The sequence below is a fragment of the Physeter macrocephalus genome, chromosome 1 (assembly GCF_002837175.3).
Source record: "Physeter macrocephalus isolate SW-GA chromosome 1, ASM283717v5, whole genome shotgun sequence".
NCBI classification, from domain to species: Eukaryota; Metazoa; Chordata; class Mammalia; order Artiodactyla; family Physeteridae; genus Physeter; species Physeter macrocephalus.
The window spans coordinates 87,903,806-87,928,798 of NC_041214.2; the positions used below are offsets into that span (position 1 = coordinate 87,903,806).

General features: G+C 37.3%; 1 protein-coding gene across 7 annotated transcripts in view; it reads right to left on the bottom strand.

The window, feature by feature from the left end:
- PAK2 (p21 (RAC1) activated kinase 2) overlaps nucleotides 1-24,462 on the bottom strand; it is a 96,851-nt gene extending 72,389 nt beyond the window's left edge. For 2 of the 7 annotated variants that reach the window (XR_008617293.1, XM_024124437.2), the window contains exon 1: nucleotides 13,496-13,741. The gene's annotated coding sequence lies outside the window, so the exon portion shown is untranslated. Of the gene's footprint in view, nucleotides 1-12,878; nucleotides 12,966-13,266; nucleotides 13,429-13,495; nucleotides 13,793-19,087; nucleotides 19,145-24,328 lie in introns of those variants that run through there. The other 5 variants (XM_007115304.3, XM_007115307.4, XM_055084687.1 and 2 more) reach the window with 5 other exon arrangements.
- Between the last annotated feature and the right edge of the window lie 531 nt (nucleotides 24,463-24,993).

Genomic DNA, 24,993 nt, shown 5'->3' on the forward strand with positions numbered 1-24,993 from the left:
CAACAGTGAGAGGCCCATGTACCACCAAAAAAAAAAAAAAAAAAAAAAAAAAAAAGAAAAGAAAATACCGGTAAGTCGAAAATGCATTTAATACACCTAAACCTATCAAGGAACATCACAGCCCAGCCTACCTTAAACATGCTCAAAACACATTAGCTGACAGTTCAGCAAAATCATCTAACACAAGGCCTATTTTATAACAAAGAGTTGAATATCTCCTGTAGTTCACTGAATGCTGTACTTAAAGTGAATGAGAATGGTAGTATGGGTATAGAACGGTTGTTAAGTGTATCACAAGTGTATACCCTTGTGATTGCATGGCTGACTGGGAGCTACAGCTCGCTGCCTCTGCCCAGCACCACCAGAGTACTGAACCTTGTATAGCTGGCCCAGAAAAAGATCAAAATTCAAAGTATGGTTTTCTACTGAATGCATACCACTTCTGCACCATAGTAAAGTCAAAAAATCGTAAGTAGGGGGACTGTATGTATATAAAAAGTGTTTAACTAGACATAAAAAAGATGCAAATTGTAACAAGATGCCATTTTCCTACAATCAAAGTGAAAATTTATCAATCTAAGACCTTATACTGAAAAATGAAGGTCAAGTGCAGACTGATTATTTGATTACTTAGGTGTTTATCTAAGTTAAACAAAAACTGAAACCAGTTTATTGTAGTAAAAAATGGTATCATATCAGAAGTCACCATGGGGTCTATCCCAAATTTCCAAGAAGAATTTATATAAAATCTTTGAAGGCTTTCCATTAGCTATAAGGTCACGCAATCTCAACTAAGAAAAGATTCATGACCCATCCATGTTCTGTTTCATAAAAGAAAGTTTGACCATTTGCCTAAAAGAAGATATAAAGATAGCTCGCTCCTCTCTTCTAGCCATACTTCTATTTGGAGACCCAAAGTCTGCCTCAAAGAAACAAGCTAGGGCTTCCCTGGTAGTGCAGTGGTTGAGAGTCCGCCTGCCGATGCAGGGGACACAGGTTCGTGCCCCGGTCCGGGAAGATCCCACATGCCGCGGAGTGGCTAGGCCCATGAGCCATGGCCGCTGAGCCTGCGCGTCCAGAGCCTGTGCTCCGCAACGGGAGAGGCCACAACAGTGAGAGGCCCGCATACGGGAAAAAAAAAAAAAGAAACAAGCTAGTCAGTCATCTTTGCTAAGTCATTTCTTGCTATATAGAAGTGGGTTCTGTGACAGCTGGAGTTCCTTATCATCTCTTCTGATCTTTCTACATACATTTAGGAGACTGCCATGCAAGTTCCAGAAAACAAGTATCTTTCTATGTGCCTGTGTGTATGTAAGGTTCAAGTGGAGCTGTAAATGGGCAGAAAAACCTGGATTGGTACATGGCTTCCTCGGAGGTGTAGTCACACAAGCAAAGTGCTGTGTTGTGGGTACGTGGTTAGAATCAGGAAGAGCCCTAATAGTAGCACATGCTAGAAACCAGGGTACCATAAGATCCCACCATCCTAGCCCAGAACTACCCTATAAGATGAATGCCAACTTATCACTGGAACTCAGGCTAGGTGCTGTGTGTATTTATCCTTTAACAATACACCTAAGAAGACGTTTCAACCAGAATCCCAGTCAACTGTAGAGGCAAGGACAATCAATCCCATAAATGTTTCTGACAAATGCATATCAGGTAATAGATAACTGTTACCATTCAAGGATGAATAAGCAGGAAAAAATCCAACATTGATCTCAACAAAAAATAATGCAGCACAAGAAAGAGACAAAATTACCTTTCACAGAAGCAGAGTCTAACTTAGAAGGTGAATTAAAATTACTTCAGGACAGGGACTTCCCTGGTGGCTCAGTGGTTAAGAATCCACCTGCCAATGCAGGAGACACGGGTTCAAGCCCTGATCGGGGAAGATCCCACATGCCGCGGAGCAACTAAGCCCATGCACCACAACCACTAAGCCTGCACTCTAGAGCCCGCGAGCCACAACTACTGAGTCCGTGTGCCACAACTACTGAAACCCACCTACCTAGAGCCCATGCTCCACAACGAGAAACCACCGCAATGAGAAGCCCGTGCACTGCAACAAAGAGTAGCCCCACTCGCCGCAACCAGAGAAAGCCCGCACGTAGCAACGAAGACCCAACACAGCCAAAAATAAATAATAAATAAATTTAAAAAAAATTACTTCAGGACACAGAATTAAGTTCCAAACACTATTTGGTAAAATCCATGAAACAGGCATATATGAAGAGAAAAGACCAAGATGAAATGAGAGTAATTTAAGAAGAAAGGGGAGTGGAGTAAATGTTTAAAGGATGTAAAGAAACTAAAATTTTGATAGCAGAAATAAAGCCTACATTGGAGGTAATAAAGGAAAATCAAATGAGTGCTAAAGACAAACATTCGAGAAGCTCACATAAAAGACAGAAATAATAAGCCAACCTAATTACTATAAATGTTTTCAAGGAAGAAAAAAGAACTAAAAATAACCAAAAATATTTCTGGAAATGAAAAAAAAGTATGAAGACTGTAAGGAGTTAATGTATCAGGCAACATTAATAAACATGTATAAGATACAATCAGTCAAAATATTTCAATAAAAAGAAAAAGGAAGATTCCTAGCACCATCAGATATAGGAAGCTCTGAAACAAAATTAATGTGAGACCACATGGCATGAAAGTTTCTGTGGACATTAGTGACCTAATAATTATTAAATGTGCCTTCCAGTTACTCCTATATTAAATGAAAATGTATGTTAGCTGACATACATGATGACTCAATTTAAATGTAAGATTGAGAAACTGACAATGAACATTAAAGTGAAGGTTGGTTAAGAGAATAAGCCAGTCTTCAGTTATGGGGAGTCAAAGTACAATTTTCTTTTTCAGACTGACAAATCAGGAATTGTTATTTTTTTAAATTTTAGATTTACAGTTGAATTCACTTAAAGTATAGATTAGTTGGCTTTAAGACATTGACAAATAACAGGATAAACACACACACTATGGAATATTATTCAGCCTCAAAAAGGAATTAAGTACTCATAAAAGCTACAACATGGATGAACTTTGAAAACATGCTACGTGAAATAAGCCAGACACAAAAGAACAAACATTGTATGATTAGACTTATATGAATCATCTAGAAACAGCAAAATCATGAGAGAAAGTAGATTAGAGACAGTCACCAGGGGTTGTGGGTACGGAGGAACAGGGAGTCAGTGTTTAATGAGTGTAGATTCTGTTAGGGAAGATGAAAAATTCTGGAGATGGATGGTGATGATGGTTGTACAATAATGTAAGTGTACTTAATGCCAAAGAACTGTATACAGTTGACACTGAACAGCTTGGGGGTTGGGGCGCGACCCTCCACACCGTCAAAAATCTAGAACTGTATACAGTTGACACTGAACAGCTTGGGGGTTGGGGCGCGACCCTCCACACCGTCAAAAATCTAGAACTGTATACAGTTGACACTGAACAGCTTGGGGGTTGGGGCGCGACCCTCCACACCGTCAAAAATCTGAGTATAACTTATAGTATGGCTCTCCATATACATGGTTCCTCCAAATCCAAAGTTCCTCTGTATCTGCAGTTCTGCATCCTAGGATTCAAACAACCTTGGATAGCGCAGTACTGTAGTATTTACTACTGAAAAAAATCCATGTATAAGTGGAACTGCACAGTTCAAACTCGTGTTGTTCAGGGTTAACTTTACTTTAAAATGGTTAAGATGATAACTTTACATTATGTATATTTTACAAAAATGTAGAAGCAGTAGCAACGAATCATTAAAAAACAGAAAGCATTAAATAAAATAACAGAAACACACCCAACAGAATTAACTATCACAATACACATAAATGTTTTAAGTAATCACTTTGGATTAAAACAAAAATAAACTATATGTAATTTAAAAGAGATACAACTAAAAATGGCATGGAAAGACAAGGTTGGATAATAATTTATTGAACAAAGAATAACAGGACAGATGGGAATTTAAGATAAGTAAAATACGAAACGTAGAAAGATTAAATATGACAATTCTTTTTATTGATTAGGTGTAATACAGATCTTTAGCAGTATAGAACTTAAACATGCATCAATAATATTACACCAAAAACATGATAAAAATCATTAGGATAGAGAGAATATGAAGACAAGCCACAGAGTGGAAGAAAATATTTGCAAAAGAAGTATCTGATATAAAGATGCTCAGTCTCATACTTCATTAGGGAATTGCAAATTAAAACAATGAGATAGCACTACACACCTTTTAGAATGGCTAAATCTAAAATACTAACATCAAATGCTGGTGAGGATTTGAGCAACAGGAACTCTCATTCACTGTTGGTAGGAAAGCAAAATGGTTCAGCCACTTTGAAAGACAGTTTTAGCAGATTCTTAACAAAACTAAATATATTCTTACCATACAATCCAGCAATCGTATTCCATGCTATTTACTCAAATCAGCTGAAAAAGTATGCCCATGAAAAACCCAAACTTGGATGTTTATAGCAGCTTTATTCATAACTGCCAAATGTGGAAGCAACCAAGATGTCCTTTAGTGGGTAAATGGATAAACAAACTGTGGTATATCCCAACAATGGAGTATTATTCAGCATAAAAAAGCAATGAGCTATTAAGCCATGAAAAGATATGAAGGAAACGCAAATGCACACTGCTAAGTGAAAGAAGCTGAAAAGGTTACATATTGTATAATTCCAACTATATGACATTCTGGAGAAGGCATGACTATGGAGACAGTTAAAGCTTTGGTGGTTATCAGGGATTAGCGAGAAGGGAGGGGTAAATAAGTGGAGCACAGAGAATTTGGGGAGTGAAGGAACTATTCTGTATGATACTGTAATGGTGGATACATGTCATTATCCACCATGTGTCCACACCCATACAATGTGTAATATCAAGAGTGAACCCTAATGTAACCTATGAACTTTGTGGGTAATGATGTGTCAATGTTGGTTCATCAATCATAACAAACATACCAAACATTGCAGAATGTTGATGATGGGGGAAGCTGAGGAAGGGGGGAGATCAAGGTATATGGGAACTCTCTGTACTTTTGGCTCAACTTTTCTGTGAACCTAAAATTGTATAAAGTCTATTAATTTTTTTAAAAAGGCATTAGAAATAAAAAAGGACACTCTTTACTTAACAAACACATACTGCATACATACTTGTTCTAAGTTCTGAACAGAATAATAGCAAAGAGATAAACAATTGAATGAAAAAATAATTTCAGGTGGAAGTGCTATAAAGAAAAACACAGGGGAAAGAAGTTAGATACTGAGCAGGAGCAGGTGGAGGCTATTTTAGACGGCTGATCAAGTAAGGCCTCTTTAAAACAGTCACCTATGAAAGGAACACAGTATTCAGGGGGAAGAGACAAAAATGTAAAGGCCCCGGGCTTCCCTGGTGACGCAGTGGTTGAGAGCCCGCCTGCCGATGCAGGGGACACGGGTTTGTGCCCCGGTCCGGGAGGATCCCACATGCCGTGGAGCGGCTGGGCCTGTGAGCCATGGCTGCTGAGCCTGCGCATCCAGAGCCTGTGCTCCGCAACGGGAGAGGCCACAACAGTGAGAGGCCCGCATAGCACAAAAAAAAAAAAAAAAAAAAAAAAAAAAGTAAAGGCCCCAATGTAAGCACAAGCTTTTCAGAAACAATGCTAACTCTTAGTCTTTGACAGATTAAGATTAAAAACTTAATAAAGACTGTCTTATAATTAATAAAAACTATTAAGGAATAATAAGATAATTTGAATAAAGTTTAATTGACAGATATATGTGTGTGTATATAAAACTGTACGTGCAAACAGAAAATGTTCTTAAGTTTTCAAAAAACATTTAGCAAATTGGATTATGCTTTAAGTCACAAAGAAACCCTCAATAAACTTAAAAGATTATTTTAAAAGAACATAGTCACTGACAATGAAAGAAAATACAGCGAATAGAACTATACCAAATACTTCCTGAGTCAAAGAGGTAATCAAACTAGAACTAGCAACTATTTGGAAAGCAATGAATATAAGAATATCATTCACAGACATTTCAGAGTGCAGCCAAAGCTGTACTCAGAGGCAAATTAAGAGCATTAAAAATGTTTTCATTTAAAAAAAAAGAGGGGGGCTTCCCTGGTGGCACAGTGGTTGAGAGTCTGCCTGCCGATGCAGGGGACATGGGTTCGTGCCCCGGTCCGGGAAGATCCCACATGCCATGGAGCAGCTAGGCCCGTGAGCCATGGCCGCTGGGCCTGCACGTCCGGAGCCTGTGCTCCGCAATGGGAGAGGCCACAACAGTGAAAGGCCCGCGTACCGCAAATAAATAAATAAATAAATAAAAAATAAAGAGAGAGAACTAAGAATTTACTAAGTTAGAAAAAGTACAGTAAGTCCCCTACATATGAACCTCCAAGTTATGAACTTTCAAAGATGCAAACGTGTGTTCACAGGTCCAACCACGTAAGTTAATTCACATGTCTGGCATACACTGTCACATGCGGGCATCCTCTACAAGTGGTTGTGCTTTTGTGTACTTTACTGTACAGTACTGTATAGAGTACAGTAGCACAGTGTCTTTATTTCAAGCCCAGGATGTCCAGAAGCAAGCGTAGAAGCAAGCATAAAAGCAGCAGTGATGTAGCTGGTAGTGAACGTCAGGTGTGAATGAAACTGCAGCTTGCCCTCCATCTCCTATTGCTGACAACTCTTCTTGCCTGTTCACTCGATGCTAGCCCATGTATGCCAGCTGTTGCACTGTACTACTGTACTTTTCAAGGTACTGTACTGTAAGATTAAAAATTTTTTCTTTATTTTTTTGCATTTCTTTTTTATGTATTATTTGTGTGAAAAGTATTATAAACCCTTTATAGTACAGTACCATATAGCCGATTGTGTTAATTGGGTATGTAGGCTAACTTTGTTGGACTTGCGAACAAACTGGATTTACGAATGTGCTCTTGGAATGGAACGCGTTCATATGTAGCGGACTTGCTGTATAACCAAAAAAAAAAAAAAAGAAAAAGAAAAACCAGAGCAAAATAAAAGGTAGAAATTAGAAAATCAGAAAACAGAAAATCAACAGAATAAATCTCAAAGCTTCTTATTAAAAACCACTAAGTAGATAAACATTTGGCAAATCAAATTAAGAAAAATAATGAAATCACTAATAAAAAGTGGAGATGAACACCACAGATTTTAATTATATAAAATATTACATACACCCATTTAATAATAAATTTGAAAATCTTAAAAAATATCATCTGGGGAAATACGAATTTCTCAAAACTGACTCATGAGTAAGTAAGGATTTCTCCAGACTACAGAAGGAACTACAGAAGTTACCATATGGACTGTGTATTCTTATTAAACTAAAGTTCTATGAGACTCTCTTCTATTCTTTCAATAAATTCTGTACACTTGACTAACAAGAGTGGGGTTTTGATTCCTCATGATATATGCCTTAGGATATATAACCTTTGGGAATGGTATTAGCAAATTTATTTATATATTTTTATCAGTAGTTAAAAGAAAAATCTTATCATCACCTAAATAAGTTATAAAAACATTTGATAAAATTCAGAAGACACTCCTATTTTTTACAAAGAACAGAATAATAAAAAATTTCTCTCTAAAACCAACAGCTGCATTCATCCTTAAATCGTAAAAATATCAGAGACATTCCAAGACAATTATCACCTCTCTTATAAAACTGTGTCTTGGAGATTCTGATCAACATAATAAAGAGCTAAAATACTAATAAATATTATAACTATTGGAAAGGAAGCAAAAGTTACTATTATTTTCAGGTAAGACAATGAACCTGAAAAACAAAAGTAAATAAAATTTTACTGAAGTCCAGCAAGATAATAAAAATAATCGTGACCACAAAAATCTAGTTACTTCTAGAGGTACAAACTATTCGGTGTAAGATAGGCTCGAGGATATATTATACAACACGAAAAATACAGCCAATGTTTTATAACTGTAAATGGAAAGTAACTTTAAAAACTGTACAAAAAAAATTTTTTACAGGAAAAAGTTAACTTACTAAAAAAAAATCTAGTTCCTTCTGTATACTTATCAGAAATAACGAAACAATCAAATTCACAAAAACAAAATTATAATTTAAACAGGAAATGCAAATTAAACTGTATATTTTATTTGCCTAGCAATAAGCAAATTTAACAATTTCATTAAGAGATGGTTGTTTCAATGAGGATAGCGACAAAATGAGACTCACAATGCTAGTGATGGTATACATCAAACCTTTCTGAAGGGTAATTTAACACTTGTAAATGCTTATACCCTTTCATTCAGTAATTCCACTTCTAAGAAAATATTCTAAAGTAATACTCAGGGATGAGTAAAAAGATATTCATCATAGCATTATTTATATAAAATATTAGAAATAAGTTATACATTCACCAATAGGAGAATAATGAAACTAAGCCACAGGCGGGCAATGGAATGTTAGGCAAACATTAAAAAATCATTTTTAATAGAATTTTTAAGGAGAAAGAGGGAAACTTTCAAGATTTGAGCGTAAGTTAAAAAAAAGCAAGATAGCAAATTATACAGAATATGATTCCAATTTTAGAAGAGTAAACTATGTACACACACAAATATAAAGAAACATCAAAATATTAACAGCAGTTATCCACAGCTAATGAATTAAGGGTTTTTTTAAACTTGACACTTTATCAAACATCTGGTTATATTTTTACCATTATATCTGCCAATGTAACTTTTTATTCTTTAATAATTTGTTTAGAGCACCTGAAATTGTGTTTAAAAGTTTTACTCCAACTCTTGTTGTTCATGTGTTTATTATATAACATTATCGCTTCATAAGCCTATAAACTACTAATCTCAAATAAAAAGGAATAGGAATTTTTTTTCCCCCTGGCTGCACCACGTGGCATCCAGGATCTTAGTTCCGCGACCCGGGATCAAACCCATGCCTCCTGCAGTGGAAGCGCAGAGCCCTAACCACTGGACCACCAGGGAATTCCCGGAATAGGAATTAATTTTTTACAAGCTGAGATTAAAATACACCTTGTTCTTATGAAATAAATACACCTTGTACTTATGAAATAAATGCAAGATTAAAATAAAACCTTGTATTTTTCCAGAACATATTAAACATTTACATGAAAAAATATTACCTACAAGGTAACAGCTTGATCAGAAAGATGTTAGGAAGAACTCAATAATGCAGGTTAAAAGGGCCCTGTATGCATACATGTGTATGTGCATCACTTTTAACCAACACTACTGAGTTCTTTGCACCTCCCTTTTGATTAATTTCAATTGACAACAATTGAGAAATAACTCTCATTTCCAGATAAATAACTCATTCTTTCAGCACACTGCAAATAAAGATTATGGACATGTTAAGAAAACATATAAAAGCAATAAGAATATCTAAGTCATACTGGAAATCAGGAAAGACTCCCAAAGAAAGCTATACTCAACAGCTGAAATTTGAAGGACGAGGATGAATTAGGTAGATGACAAGAAATAGGGGCCAAAGGGGGCATTTTCCCCCCTTTTGGATGTGATGCTTACAATAAAATGATTAAAATATTCCTTTCTGAATCCCTATAATGTGACTAATTTTTACACCAACCTCAAACTCCTGAAATATTGTTACACCTGTATTTTATTTCAGTAGCCAAACTCTTACCCCACCAAGCACTCCCCCCCGAGAAAAAATCTGGAAGTATTAAGATTCAAATACAAGTTATTAAAGTACCAGAAGAAAATACAGAAGACTGTTTTTTTGATAAAGGTAAAATGTAAAAGATCGTCTTAAACAGAAGGCAAAGTATTAATATCTACTATGTGTAAAGAGCTTCTACAATTCAATTAGTATAGTCTTATAGGAAGGCAATTTGCCATCTATCAAAACTTAAAATGCACACTTAAGAATCCTTTTAATGGAGATACTTGTATACATGTGCACAAAGGTATAAGGAAGTTCATTAAAGCTCCAGTTTTAGTTGCCCAAAAGTGGAAATAACAAATAACCATGAATAATTAAGTAAAGTGCAACCATACAATGGAATATCTCATGACTATTAAAAACATGAGGTTTAACTACAAGTACTGAGATGGAAATGAATTTATAATGATTAGATTTTTTTAATTAAAAAAAAATCAAGGTAAAACTACATACACACTATGCTTATTTCTAATTGCATAAAGAAAACAAAATTGTTTACAGTGGGTACCTGTAAGGAATGGGACTAAAAAGTAAGGAAAGTAATTTTCACTTTCTACTCTAAATAATTGACTTGCTTGAACGTTCTGTAATAAGCATGTACTGACTACCTTTGGAATTTAATTTAAAAATAAGGAAAAAAGGCACTATTCTCATCTGTTATGATGGTTATCTCTGGGGGCTAAGTGATTTTTGTATAGTAATTTTTTCCCATTTCTTAATAGTTTTCACTACTTTCTAAATTTTCTATGAGAAGTATGCCTATTTTAAAATCTGAGAAACATGTATTCAAAAAACCTGTATTTTATTTCAGTGATGAAACTATTTTTTTTTCCTGAAAAGTAATTTTTAACAGTTATGGTCTCAGAAAATTGGCCCTGAGATTCCAACCACTTTCAGAAAGCAGTCTTAAATCTCAGTTTGGAAGTACAATATTTGCTGTAGAAGCAATTAAATATAAAGCCTATTTCAGAATGGAATATTAACTATTAATATTATTAGCATTAATATTAATAATTAACATTTATTAATCACTTAAACACTTCATTTGCTAAGTACTTTTCCCTGCATTATCTCATTTGCTCTAAATAGCCCTATGAAATGTGTATTATATTATTATTAATCCTCATTTTACAGATGAAAAAAACAAGCCTGAAAAGAATGTGTATCTTGCCCAGGGTCAAGTGGAAGAGCCAGCATTCAAACCCAGGTCTCCAGCTCCTCACCACTTGTGATACATGGAATGACAAGTACTACTGTACCTCAAAGATAAGAGGCTAGACCTCTGAAATCCGGCATGAATGTTCAGACTGACTACTCTTATTCAGGTTAGTGATCCTAAAATGAAGAAGTAGTGAAACTCAATTCTGGTCACAGAAGAAAATAATCAGTATTTCTTCAAGGCAACAGGGGCTATTTTTTTCCATCTCTTTCTGCTTCTACCAAGGTACAAAAAGGATACCAGGGACAACTCAGATTCACAAGTAACTTAACACCCTCCCTGATTAGTCTGGAATTACCCCTCTAACTAACTGAAAGGGCTTTTGAAAACAAATTGATCAGAACCCCAAAGCCTTAAAGACTTGAAGAAGGTACAGTTTCACACTTTAATCATAAGTAGAAAATTCAGAAAGCCAAAAGAGATGTTATACTCAAATATTAGAATAATCAATATTGACAGATTAAACAAAGGAAGAATTTAACAATACCTACCTATTTATTTCATCCCTAGCTATGTGAACAAGTCTCTTCTAAAAAGAATAACTGAAAGTTTATCTTTAGCTACCTGAACAAGTTCTAAGTTTTCTCTTTAAAAAAGTACAATTGAAAAGATACACCCCTGTTAACCATGTCTACTTGGAAATCGCCCTTTCATAAAGATCAGAGAATCATAGGAACCCCTATTCATTTGTTTAGTAGATAGACTCCAACCACAAACTTACTTTATGAATTTGGGTTTTCAAGGCTAGTATTTAATGTCACAAAGTCCAGAAGAATAACTCTCTCTTTGAATAACTGTAAACCAGAATCAAGGTCCTAAGAGAAGCAGAATACCCAGAACTCTTCCTCAGTAAAACTGTCTGTTTGTAGAAAGAACTGGCAGAGAAGCTGACATCAACAGACCTAGTTTCACACTCCAACATTTCTAGACCTTAACCCTTTAGGCCAAGAAGACCTCTCATTGAATTAAGGACAATTGACACTACCAAAATGACAGCATTGAAGTGAAAACACAGAATTCACTGAATTTAGGTCAACCTCTGTCACCAAAACATGAAAGTGGGTTTAAGACCTACATACATTACAGGTCAGAAACATTTTAAGGTTCATTTTTCATAATGTAAATCAGTGTTTCTGGTTAATTAATTACTAGAAAGATTTAAAAGCTAAGGATGAAAGAGTTAACTTAAATCAACACCCTTAATAGGAGAAAATGAACAAAGCTTTTCATTTATATATATATATTTTTCATACATATATACAAAATATATATGTGATTATGAGTGTGTTTTACAAATGCCACAGAGCTCCTGGCAAAGTTGACAAGTTCTAACCTGCTTTAAAAATTACTGTTCACTGCCTTCATCCCAATCTAACTTTATTTAATGTTACTGTTTTGAATAAACCTACAAAAACAAAACCCACAGAGCAAATTCTTCTACATTTCAATATCCTGCCTACTTACAAGAGCGGAAGAGTCAAACAGAGCAGGGGAAAAAACGTGACGTGCACAACCTTGATCCAAAACACTGCTCGTCGTAGTCTAATTTTAGGCCTAACCATTTTGATTGTCTTTTTACAGAGGTTTAAAAAGAAAACAAAAAACTACAGATCACTTGTAAAATAAAACTGAGATAATTATACCAATGGGAGTTAGCATTATTTATCAAGGAGGAAAGAAATCACGCTCGCACTGCCCAGAGAATTCCCATTAAAGATAAGATACAAGGACTGGTAGTACAACTCCACAATGACTGACAATGGCAATTACTTTCCACTCTTCAGTTCTTGGATGACTCTGTCTTTAAAGAATTAGTCAAAAGGTTGAGTCCACTGAGGAATATTCGGCAAAATGTTGTGTATGTTGTTTGAAAGAAAGCCAAACATGGTGAAAGCCAACCTTCACCTAAGTTACCTAAAGAAACAAATATTCACCTCCTGGCTGAAGATCAAACAGGAATCACGAGAAGATCCGAAAGTTCTGTTCTTAAGCGGAGGCCCTCAAACCCTCGGAAAACTATTCGTTTCTACTAACGCGGAATATGGAAGAGATCACAGATTGCAGTTTAGAAAACAGTAAAGGGACCCTAGACAATATGCCTAAGCAAAGAAACTGGGATGACCAGAGAAACAGCAAGGAGGGGCTAGGATTCTGTAAGAGACGAAAAAATCGAGGAATAAAACCCGCAACGTTTTGTACAACACAAAAGTAAACGGAGAAAAGGAGGCTGGAAACGCGATGGAAGGGAGATCAACAGAGGGCAGAGGCTGTGGCGCGACAGGGTTCAGGGCAGGGCCGGGTTCAGGAAGAGTTAGACCTCACCAGCCCAGCAAGCTTCCCATTTCAGACTACAGTCGGGGAAGAAAACAGCCGGAGGGCGCAGACAATGAGCCACCGCCCCAAGAGTTGCGGCTCCAGGCACGCAGGTGGCGGCTTCCCGGCCCCGCGCGGGGCAGGTTAGCTGCCCCGGGCCGCTCGCGCCGGCCAGGCCGCGGAGAAGGAAGAAGGAAGAAGAGCGACGGCCCGCGTCCCGGCCTGTCTGCACACTTACCCCAGGCGAGGAAATATCCCCGCCCCAGCGAGGAGTCTCCGGCCGAGCTCCCGGCGGGCTCAGGAGCCGCCCCGAGCAAGCGCGCGACACGGGGCGGGGAGGGGAGGGAAAGGGAAGCGGGGCGGGAAGAGGAACCGCGCTGGAGCGCAGCTGCTCCTATTGCTAGGCCGGGCAGCAGCCGAGCCCCGCGGGCGCCGGGAAGGGAGCGTAGAGAGCCTTCGGCAATGGCGACGGCCCAGGCCAGAGGGGAAGCGGAACAACCGCCGCCGCTGCGCGTGGCCACAACCCTGGGGGAGGGCTACGGCGCGGAGCGGGGAGGGGTAGAGCCGAAGCCGGGAGCTCCACTGGGCGGAGACGGGCACCGCCTCCCAGTGGGCGGGTTCGCGCGGGGCCTGCTGGGAGTTGTAGTTTGGAGATGTGTACCACTTATCTCCGCCACCCCCCCACTCCCCCCGCCTTTTTTGGGTATTCTTTATATTGAGAGACACCGCCACTTCCTCATGTAATTCAGCATTGCCTCCAGTCAGGTCTCTGGCCAACCAAAGATGCTGAAAGACGATTCCTGTTATATGAACCTGCTCTAGGATACGTGTTCCTGGGAATTCATCCACTATCCATTTTGCTTTTTACCTACAGCTCTTAATATACTTTAGTGCTAAATTAAGCCCCACCTCCTTGCAAATTAAGGCCTCTATGTTTTATTCATGAAGGAGTTCATTAATGTATTCACTAATTCTACAAGTATTTCAGTGTCTAATATGTACCAGACACTGCTGGGTATCAGGGATACAAGGGTGAATACAAGTCACTTTGTCTTTGTGGAACTTACAAATATGAAAACACAATAATTAAAATAGTGATATCTGGTATGAGGGAAAAACTAGGATGATTACTTTGGATAAGGTGGCCAGGGAAGGCATCTTTAATGAGGTGACATTTAAGCTGAGAACAGAAAGAGAGAGCCATGAGAAGCTTCCTGGAGCATTACAGACAGAAGGAGGAAGAAAAGAACTTGCTAAGGTCAGTTAAGAAGGCCTGTGTAACTGCAGTTTAGTGCAAGAAGAGTAGCATAGTGGGAGAAAACACTAGAGAAGACAAGATTCAGGTCAGGAAGGATCTTAAATGACATGGTAAGGAGGCTGGACTTTATTCCAAGAAGTTATTAAAGAGTTTTAAGTAAGGAAGTGATGTTACCTGGTTTACACTTTAAGATCACTAGAGGGCTTCCCTGGTGGCACAGTGGTTAAGAATCTGCCTGCCAATGCAAGGGACACAGGTTTGAGCCCTGGCCAGGGAAGATCCCACATGCCGTGGAGCAACTAAGCTCGTGCTCCACAACTACTGAGCCTGTGCTCTAGAGCCCACGAGCCACAACTACTGAGCCTGTGTGTCACAACTACTGAAGCCTGCAAGCCTAGAGCCTGTGCTCTGCAACGAGAAGCCACGACAATGAAGCCCGCGCACTGCAACGAAGAGTAGCCCCCACTCGCCGCAACTAGAGAAAGCCAGCTCACAGCAACAAAGACCCAACACAGGCAAAAATAAATAAATTTATTTATTTATTTTAAAAATAAAAAAGATCTCTAGATTGCTACATGGAGAATGGAGTACTGAGATGCAAGAATAGAAGGGAATGAACTAGGGAGGCATTAATCATGACTGATGCTAGAGCAATAGCCGTGGAAGTGGAGATAGATAGTAGCCAGATTGTTCTTATTGATAGATGTAGAGCAAAAAACTCAATTGATACGGAGAGTACGAGAGAAGGGATTCAAGGAGCAATATGGCACACTATTAGATAACTTGAAAAACAGTCCCAATATTAAACACACAAAATGCTGGATAAAATAGAACATCCTTTCAAAGGCATAACTAAGCTTTCAAGGAAGAAAGAGGAATACATCTGATAGTCTTCCAAACTCCACATTCAACCCAAAGGGGGGAGCAAGAAACCAGAGTAGTAACCAGGTCAGTGAAGCCTATTGTGTTGTGTTGTATTGAAAGAACCTACTTATCTCAGAAAAATCTATGGTTTTACTGGCTGCACAGGAGACAAGAGACCAAAGACAAGGCCTTGGGCCTGTAGAAGGTGTTGGGATTATAATCCTGCACAAGGCTGGAAAACTCAAAGGGCTATACCCTCTAAGAATAGACTGGAAAAAAAAAATTCCCTGGACCAACCCAGGGCGATATGCAGATACTTGTAAGTTTTAGTCTGGACTTTGGCATCAAGGGGAAAAAAACTTTCCCTTTAGAATTCATAACCACAAACTTTCCCTCACATGGGTTTGAAAGTTCAAATTTATAGTACCTACACTGCCCAGGAAACTTGAAGTCAAGAAAATGTCCCAGGCTGGTAATGCTTGGAGGCCTGGAAGAAACAAACACAAATCTTCACTGCACAGGTTCACTCTCAACACAGGACTGAAAGGATTTCCACAGACAAACAGGCTATCAAAAGTTAAACATGAACACCCAAAATATAATACATCTGAGAAAATAAGCCAGGAGTGAATCAACAGAAACCATAAACAGAATAATGAAGCCCATGAACTTTAGATATTGGAATTATTGATTACAGAATATAAAATAAGTTTATTATAATGATTAAGCAAAGTAAGACAGGATACTATTTTTAAACAAGAAACAAGATACTATTTTTTTAAAATGACCAAGCAGCTTTGAGAAGGAGCCAAGTAGAACTTCTAGAAATAAAGAATATAATAATTGAAACCAAAGCCAATGTTTGGGTTAAATAGATTACATACAGTTGAAGAGAGAATTAATAAACTGGAAGTCAGATCTAAAGAAATTACTGATAGCAGCCCAAAGACAGAGGAAATATCAAAGAAAGACTGAGAGACATGGGGATAGATTATGAAGGTATACCATTTGCCTAATGAGAAATTCAGGAGAGTAAAAAGAGAAAACAAAAGAGGCAGTATATGATGAGATAATGGCTAAGAATTTTCCAGAATTGATTAAAGAGAAGAACCTTCAGATTCAGGAAGCAAAGTGAATCCCAAACAGGATAAGTAAAGGAAATCTTCTCAAACACATCAAAATGAAACTGCAGAATACCAAAGATAAAGAAACCCCCTACAAAGAAACAACTATTAAATTTAGCATAGATTTCTCGACTGCAACAATGTGTGCCATCGGACAATGGAAAAATATTTTCAAACTACCAAGAGAAAATAACTAAACTTAGAAGTATATATCTTGCTAAATTATCAGTAAAAAGAGTGAGGGTGAAATAAAGACATCATCAAGCAAAAAACAGAGATGTTACCAACCACAGAGACCTACTAAAGGAACATCTTAAAAAGACAGACTTCAGGAGGAAGGTAATCCCAGAAGTAAGGTCTGAGGTGCAAGAAATCAGATAGGCAGTTAAACCTACCATCCTATCACTGACTAGGACAATTCTCTATATTATTTCATTCTCTCACAGCCTACCAAACCCTATATTCAACTACCTACCGTTAGTGTATTTTGTAAGTTTGATGGATAATACAGGTAGGTGTTAGTCACCTCACCTTAAGTTCTTTATCTCCATATCATATCAATTAGTATCAATCATCAAAATATAGGTGAGTAGCATGAGATGAATAGACTATGTGACTAGAGTAATCCTTAAACTCATTATATTCTGAAATCATTAGAGCAGAAATATATCAATATTTTCTCAGTTCCCAAGTCACGTATGTACTATCCTCCATGAGATCTAGCTAAATAAGTTCCTAGTAGAGTGGCTGAGATACACACACACACACACACACACACACACACACACACACACACACACACCAATCTCTACCCCACCACCACCCTTAGTTGAGTCTCTTATTATTTTCATCCAAAGAACATTACATGATACTTTAAGAAAAATAAACCATAAAAGTGGAACTAATACTGGAACACAATGACCAGGAGAACAATACCCATTTTCTTGGCTATAAACAAAAAAGACCATACACAGAATTACAAAACTGATTTAAAAAATAAAGTGCTTATTCATTTCTTAAGTATCCAAAGAAGATAATACAAAGAGTTCAAAACCAGAAATGCTCTGTTACGTTAAAAGTGATGTCATCTGCAAGCATTTATCAGGCAAGAGAAGTCATATCAAAGTATCTTCACTCACATTCACATTTTTATTACATTTCTGAATACCTGTATAAATGAGAAAATGGCTGAATCATGTGCCAAGCCACAATCTCAAATATTGACTTGAAAACATTTAAATACTGAGGAACTTGGCTTCGATGTGCAAAAGAAAATACACACACACACACACACACACACACACACACACTTAAGAGGTTAAATATAGTACCGTGTTCCCCCACCTGACTAACCATATTCCAAAATGTTGTTGATACTGAATTTTTACTGACATATAATTCTATTTCAAGCCACTATATTAATCCCATTGTGGAAAAAAATGCCTGGAAAACATGGAATTCTGTCTTATAAGAAAATACTAAACAGCTATGAAGCAAGACTGGGTTGAAATTTTTATCATTTTAAAGATCTCTAATATTTCTGCTTTATGGCATTGGGTTGCCTTTCTCAATACATAAGTTCTCAAACACATCTTAAAAAATAACTGTTATTAGTAGGTCAAGCTATACGTGGCAAATTATAAAAGATTTATTCCAGAAAAACACCAGAATGTTTTAGGAAATTAACCAGTGATAGCATATATAAAGTACATCATATCCCATTATGCCATAGAAAACAAACAATGCCAACATACCCCAGTTTTTTGGCTTCTGTTTTGGAACATGCTTGCCCTTTTATTTTTTAATTAGCTTTTGGCATTTACTTTATTTTCTAATTTTTACAAAGAAAAACAGTAAATCAAGACCTTTTGTTTTTTAAAAAATCACCCGAAGATTCAAAAAAGTTTTGTTAACTGTACAACTTAATAAAATATACTCTTTAATCTTAATTTCATCAAGCCCTTTGCCAATTCATATATTCAAAAGCAGTATTATAAAATAGAAAAGAATGGAAATGCTTTAAGGAAAAATCAATTTTGATATTAATAATTTCTTAGCTGTCCTACGTTAATGATTTTCTTTGAAACACTAAATTAATATTCTCATAAAATTAATATTCAAATAAACTCTGATTCATCCAAATTAATCTTATTCATAACAATTTTCTCAATTTTTAGCGATAATTTGTCTCTAATACATAAAGTACTCATTTATAACACAAATGAAGATAAAGTCACTTCTCACAAGATAAATATTAATTTAACAGAATTAAGTTTCCTCTGTTGGCACTTGATGCTTGAGGATTATGAGAGGTCGACACAACAGATCACTGAATTTTGAAATTAGCTGAGAATCATCCAGAATTTCCTCTAGTAAACATAATATTAGCCATAAATGAAGACAAAAGACAAAAGTAATGACATAATTCTAGAACACTACTAGTCACAAATGAATAGGTCTTATTTAGGTTTATGGAAAGCATTTAAATACATAAAACTCATAGGGAAAAATGGCCATATTTGAAAACAGCCACAAGGATTAAAGTAGAACACAAGATGGTAATAAACAGAGTCACAGAACATACTAAAGAGGTATGTATGGTCAGTCCCACTGGAACCTGTAGATTCGCATTCTTATATACCTAGGGAGAGAGATAGAGAAGTTAAAGACATTTAAGATCAATGTCCTAAGGTGAAACCACTACTTCTTTGATTTTTAATTTTAACTTTTTCTTTTTTCTTTTAAATATCTTTCAGCCATTGCTATACTACATATAACAGTATTATTTGAATGATTCTTTTTTTTTTTTTTTTTTTTTTTTTTGCAGTACGCGGGCCCCTCACCGCTGCGGCCTCTCCCGCCGCGGAGCACAGGCTCCGGACGCGCAGGCCCAGCGGCCATGGCTCACGGGCCCAGCCGCTCCGCGGCACGTGGGATCGCCCCGTCCGGGGCACGAACCCGCGTCCCCCGCACCGGCAGGCGGACTCCCAACCACGGCACCACCAGGGAAGCCCCCTGAATGATTCTTTTAAATTCAACATTTCAGTTAATTTAACAGAATCAGACTCAATTCCCACAATAATTCTTAAATTCTCATTAGCTTTGACTTTTTCTGCTTTTTACATACAGTTGAGTATATTGTTAAAAAATACTGGCTATATCCTAATGTCACCTCTGTAATCAATATAAACATTTACTTCCTCTTACTATGTTTCATATTAGAATACAGAATAATCTAGAAGTTGAAGCCCTAAAGGAAAAACATTAAAACAACCATAAAACTAAAGGATCTATTCATTCCTGTTTTGCTGTTTCTCTCCTCAAACAGCTTTTAAAAGTTTGTTAGGACTTCCCTGGTGGCTCAGTGATTAAGAATCCGCCTGCCAATGCAGGGGACACGGGTTCTATCCCTGGTCCGGGAAGATCCCACGTGCTGCGGAGCAACTAAGCCCGTGTGCCACAACTACCGAGCCTGCACTCTAGAGCCTGCACACCACGACTACTGAACCCATGTACCGCAACTACTGAAGTCCACGCGCTCTAGGGCCCACGTGCTGCAACTACCGAGCCTGCATGCTGCAACTACTGAAGCCCACACATCTAGAGCCTTGCTCCGCAACAAGAGAAGACACCGCAATGAGAAGCTTGTGCACCGCAACGAAGAGTAGTCCCCGCTCGCCGCAACTAGAGAAAGCCCACGTGCAGCAACGAAGACCCAATGCAGCCAAAAATTTTTTTAAAAACTTTGTTATTCACAAATTACACAATTGAATGTGTCCTTTACTGTTTTTAAAACATCCAAGTAGTTGCAATACTGACTAGCAATACAAAAGTTCTCCTATGTTCAACTTGGTTTCTATTTTCTATTTGGTTTTGAAGATAAAGGGGTTCAATTAAAAACTTTGGGAAATTTTATGGTTTAAAAATAGGTTTTTAAAAACATTAAAATTTAGGTAGGGCTTCCCTGGTGGTGCAGTGGTTGAGAGTCCACCTGCCGATGCAGGGGACGCGGGTTTGTGCCCCAGTCTGGGAAGATCCCACATGCCGCGGAGCGGCTAGGCCCGTGAGCCATGGCCGCTGGGCGTGCGCGTCCGGAGCCTGTGCTCCGCAACGGGAGAGGCCACAACAGTGAGAAGCCCTCGTACCGCACAAAAAAAAAAAAAAAAAAAAAAAAAAAAAATTAGGTAACTTGGGAATTCTTTTATTTTTGGTTTCTTTTTATAAATGCATGGATTACACTTTCACATGCAAAAAAAAAGTTACCAACACAATCTGTAACAAAGTGCCATCTAAAATTATCTTTCAAATAATGGCATTTAAAACAAGACTTAGTACAGATCACCATCTTAGTAATGGTGACCTATTTTTCTGGTATATATCAACAAGAAATGTAACAAAGAAAAAAAATCAAAGTACTTAATTACGACCTCCTATTTCAAGTTACATGGTCTTAGAGAGAACTGAATTCAAAATGTTTTAATAGAGTGATTATTTATTGTGTAGCAATGCACACCACCAATTTTTTTAAATGAATACATCATAAATAGTATAAATACTAATCATACTCTTCCTTCACATAAGAAAATCAAATGTAATTCTCCAGATGTATTTTAGAGTTTGAAAAAAATTCAGGTACTCTATAGCAATAGAAATCTCAAAAGCAAATTTATGTTGCATAAGATATTAGCACAATCATACATTTTTCCAACCGTCTGTTCAAAGAAGGTTCTCCAATACAAAATAATAGGCTTTGCAGTAGGGCTTCACTGTCAGTAGTAGTTTTCTGAGTTAGCTGGTAGACATACTTCTAAGCAACACTTCTAAGGAAAACACTTCAAATCTAAATATCCACACATGTGAACAAATCTGCTTTATGTTTATCTGATTGACAGTTACGTTGTCTGCTAGTTTAAATTTTTTAATTTTTATTACTTTTGTTGCAAACTCACTTGACTCCTTGTAAAAATAAACTGTAAAAATAATGACACAAATTGTGGCATTCAACCAAAGAAAACAGGCCTTAAAGAGAATTAAGAACAAAGAGAAATTCAGATACTACAAGCATCAGTTAAAAGGCAGCTCTTAAAAGAGTAACAAAAGAACAGAAAAAAGAGGGAAAGAAAAGAGATATGTTGTACAAAGACTTACCACTCTCAAGAGAGGAAAGTAGACTATGTTAGCTCAAGAGGGTAAGTAGAAAACTATAGACTCCTTAGACAAAGCCAGTGTTAATGAAGTACTAATACTTACCTAATTTAATAACTGAAAACAAGTTGGGAGGTTAAAACACTAAAAATGGCCTGAAACAGCCTAGATTTAGATTTATAATAACAATATCACTGTCTAGAAACTTAACCACAGTTGAAATGATACAACTTTAGAGTTTTACTTTCCTTTTTTCACTTGTTCTGTGTAATATAATAAAGTCAACTAATTCATTTTGTTGCTCAAAAATTAATAAAAAGTTCTATGATAGAATATAAAATGCTAATCCCTTAAACGTGGCAGAAACATTATAGAAAGAGTTTTATATGAGGCCGCATGACCTAAAACAACATAAAATATTAACTTACTGATTTATATTTCATATTGTTCCATTGGCAGTTATCCTTACTGTTCAAAGCACAAGGAGCTGTCACTTCTGACTGAGCCCAGCATTTCAAAATTGGAAACTCTGAGAAAAAGTGGTAGAACACCATATCAGAAAACTGATCTGGACTAGAGGCTAGGCCACTCTTTCATGTTGGGATATGAGTATTCAAATATTTTAATACACAATGTACATGATTTGGACCCAACTATCATGTGCTGTTTTATTTTAATAGCCTGTTCTAAGTGGATGGCTAGGAAATTATAAAATTAAAAGACTGTATAGAAGTTGAGCATGACTTCTTAACAAATTCCACTACACCAGTGGCCATTTTTTTTAACTTAACTTTTTTTGAAGTATAATATATCTCAGAAAAATGAACAGATCCTAAACCCACAACTTGATAAATTTCCGTAGAGAAAACACACTCGTAAAGAACTCTCAGACCAAAAACACGAACAATTCCAGAACCCCAGGTGCTCTCTTGGGAGGGGGCACTTTTCCAAAGTTTATTTAAGGTAGGTAAAAGGTACCATGAAAAGAAACAGAAAACTAGGTTGGATAAACAAAGCTAACACAGTTGAATACTTTTTAAGTTTTCTCATCATGAAATATATGATGACAGCAAATGTATGATTAAAAACTTTCTATCTGCCAATCTTTAGTAACAGTGCTACTGACTTCTGTTTGGATACACAAAGAACCAAAATCTGAAAGGGGCTTCTTAAAATCTTGATTGTAGGAAGACTGAAAATGATGAGAGCATAGTTTTGTAATTTACTCAAATCCACACATAGGGACTTCCCTGGTGGTGCAGTGGTTAAGAATCCACCTGCCAGGGCTTCCCTGGTGGCGCAGTGGTTGAGAATCCGCCTATCGACGCAGGGTACACGGGTTTGTGCCCCGGTCCGGGAAGATCTCACATGCCGTGGAGCGGCTGGGCCCGTGAGCCGTGGCCGCTGAGCCTGCGTGTCCGGAGCCTGTGCTCCACAACTGGAGAGGCCACAGCGGTGAGAGGCCCGCGTACCACAAAAAAAAAAAAAAAAAAAAAAAAAAAAAAAGAATCCACCTGCCAATGCAGGGGACACGGGTCCGAGCCCTGGCCCAGGAAGATCCCACATGCCATGGAGCAACTAAGCCCATGAGCCACAACTACTGAGTCTGAGCTCTAGAGCCACAACTACTGAAGCCCTCGTGCCTAGAGCCCGTGCTACGCAACAAAGAGAAGCCACCCGCAATGAGAAGCCCGCGCACTGCAACGAAGAGTAGCCCCTGCACGCCACAACTAGAGAAAGCCCGCATGCAGCAACAAAGACCCAAAGCAGCCAAAAAAAAAAAATCCACACATAAAAACAGAAAGAACAATCATACACAAAACCAATAACTCGTAGACAACTTTTACAACAAAACTAGGTGATAAAGTATCCCCGTTAAACAACAAAATACATGTGAGTGGACACAAAGCACTAACAGCTACAAATCCTGCAGTATCAGTATGAAGAAACAGAAGGCAGCAAAGGAGTAATAAGGATCAATGGCTGAAAAAAGAAACAACCAGACATTATATGCCCACTCATAAAAAAGCACAGCACCACCTATAGTCTGGCCAAAAGAATCAAACCTGAATCTGATCACACCTCTCGAGCCAGCTGCCAATTTCCAAGTAATAAAGAAGTCAGATGAAACTGCCAATTTCCAAGTAATAAAGAAGTCAAATGAGTATAATCACCCAAACCCCAACAATGATAGGGTCTCAAATGACCCTGGTTCTTCAACAGATAAATTTTTTTTTAAAGGAGATAGAGGGGAAATCTGTAAATTAAGAGACTTAATGGAAATAACATTTTTTTTTTAATGGCAAAACTAAGCTACAGTGTCTAAGAACGCCCACTTGAGTGATAAAAGTATAAAGAAACATAAGGAAGTGATTAAAAGTCAGGAGAGTGAGTTACTCTTACAGGAAAGGAGATTGGGACAGGACACGTGGGGCTGCTGCTCGGGCAGCTGGCAAAGTTCTGTTTCTTGACCTGGGTGGTAGTTACCTGGGTATCTGCCTTCTAAGAAATCACTAAACTATATACTTGTGAAGTTTTTCTATATCTGTGCTTTATTTTACAAAAAGTTTAAAAGAAAGAAAAAAGAAACATGATTTTGTTATCACCATCCTTGACTTCAGACTTACCATTATACCTTTAATTTTATTTTCAACTCTCCAAAAAGACTTGCAATCCTTACCTTGGTCACAATACATCAATAAATCTGGGTTATTGAGCACAATAAAGGTTCCTCCATCTTTACTATGTGGCCGATGATAGCGATAATGCACAGGCAAAAAAGCTTGGAAACAATCAATGCACTGTGAATCCTGTCTGGCATAAATGAGAACTTCAGACTCCTTGGACAAATAGCTGGGAGCCTCTATATTAAAATTTTCTGAAACCATCACTGCCTGTCAAAAAGAAAACAAATATTAGTCCAGAAGAAATGAATGAGGAAGATTTAAAAAAAAAAAAACCAGAAGATTGTTATATAGATGAGCAAAAATGTCAAAACACCCCCCCTTATAAACAATTTCCATTCCCCTTCCATCCTCAATTTTAAGTAGAAAACACAAGATGTGATGTGTGTTTAATAGACATTTACTAAAAGTAAACTGAGGAAATTATACTCTGGGGTGTGAAATTTCCCCATAATAAAAATTTCTATGTAATTTCCTTATCAACCTTTGTTTAAGTAACTACACAGGTACCAAGAAAAGAAATTTCATGAATAAATATAGCATTATTCGATAAGTATGAAAACTATGACAAAAACAGTTAACCCAGTATTGGGTTAAAATGATTGGTGTCATTCTGCTAATTTCCTGTTCTTCACAGAAGAAAGATGGTAGTGAGTAAGAC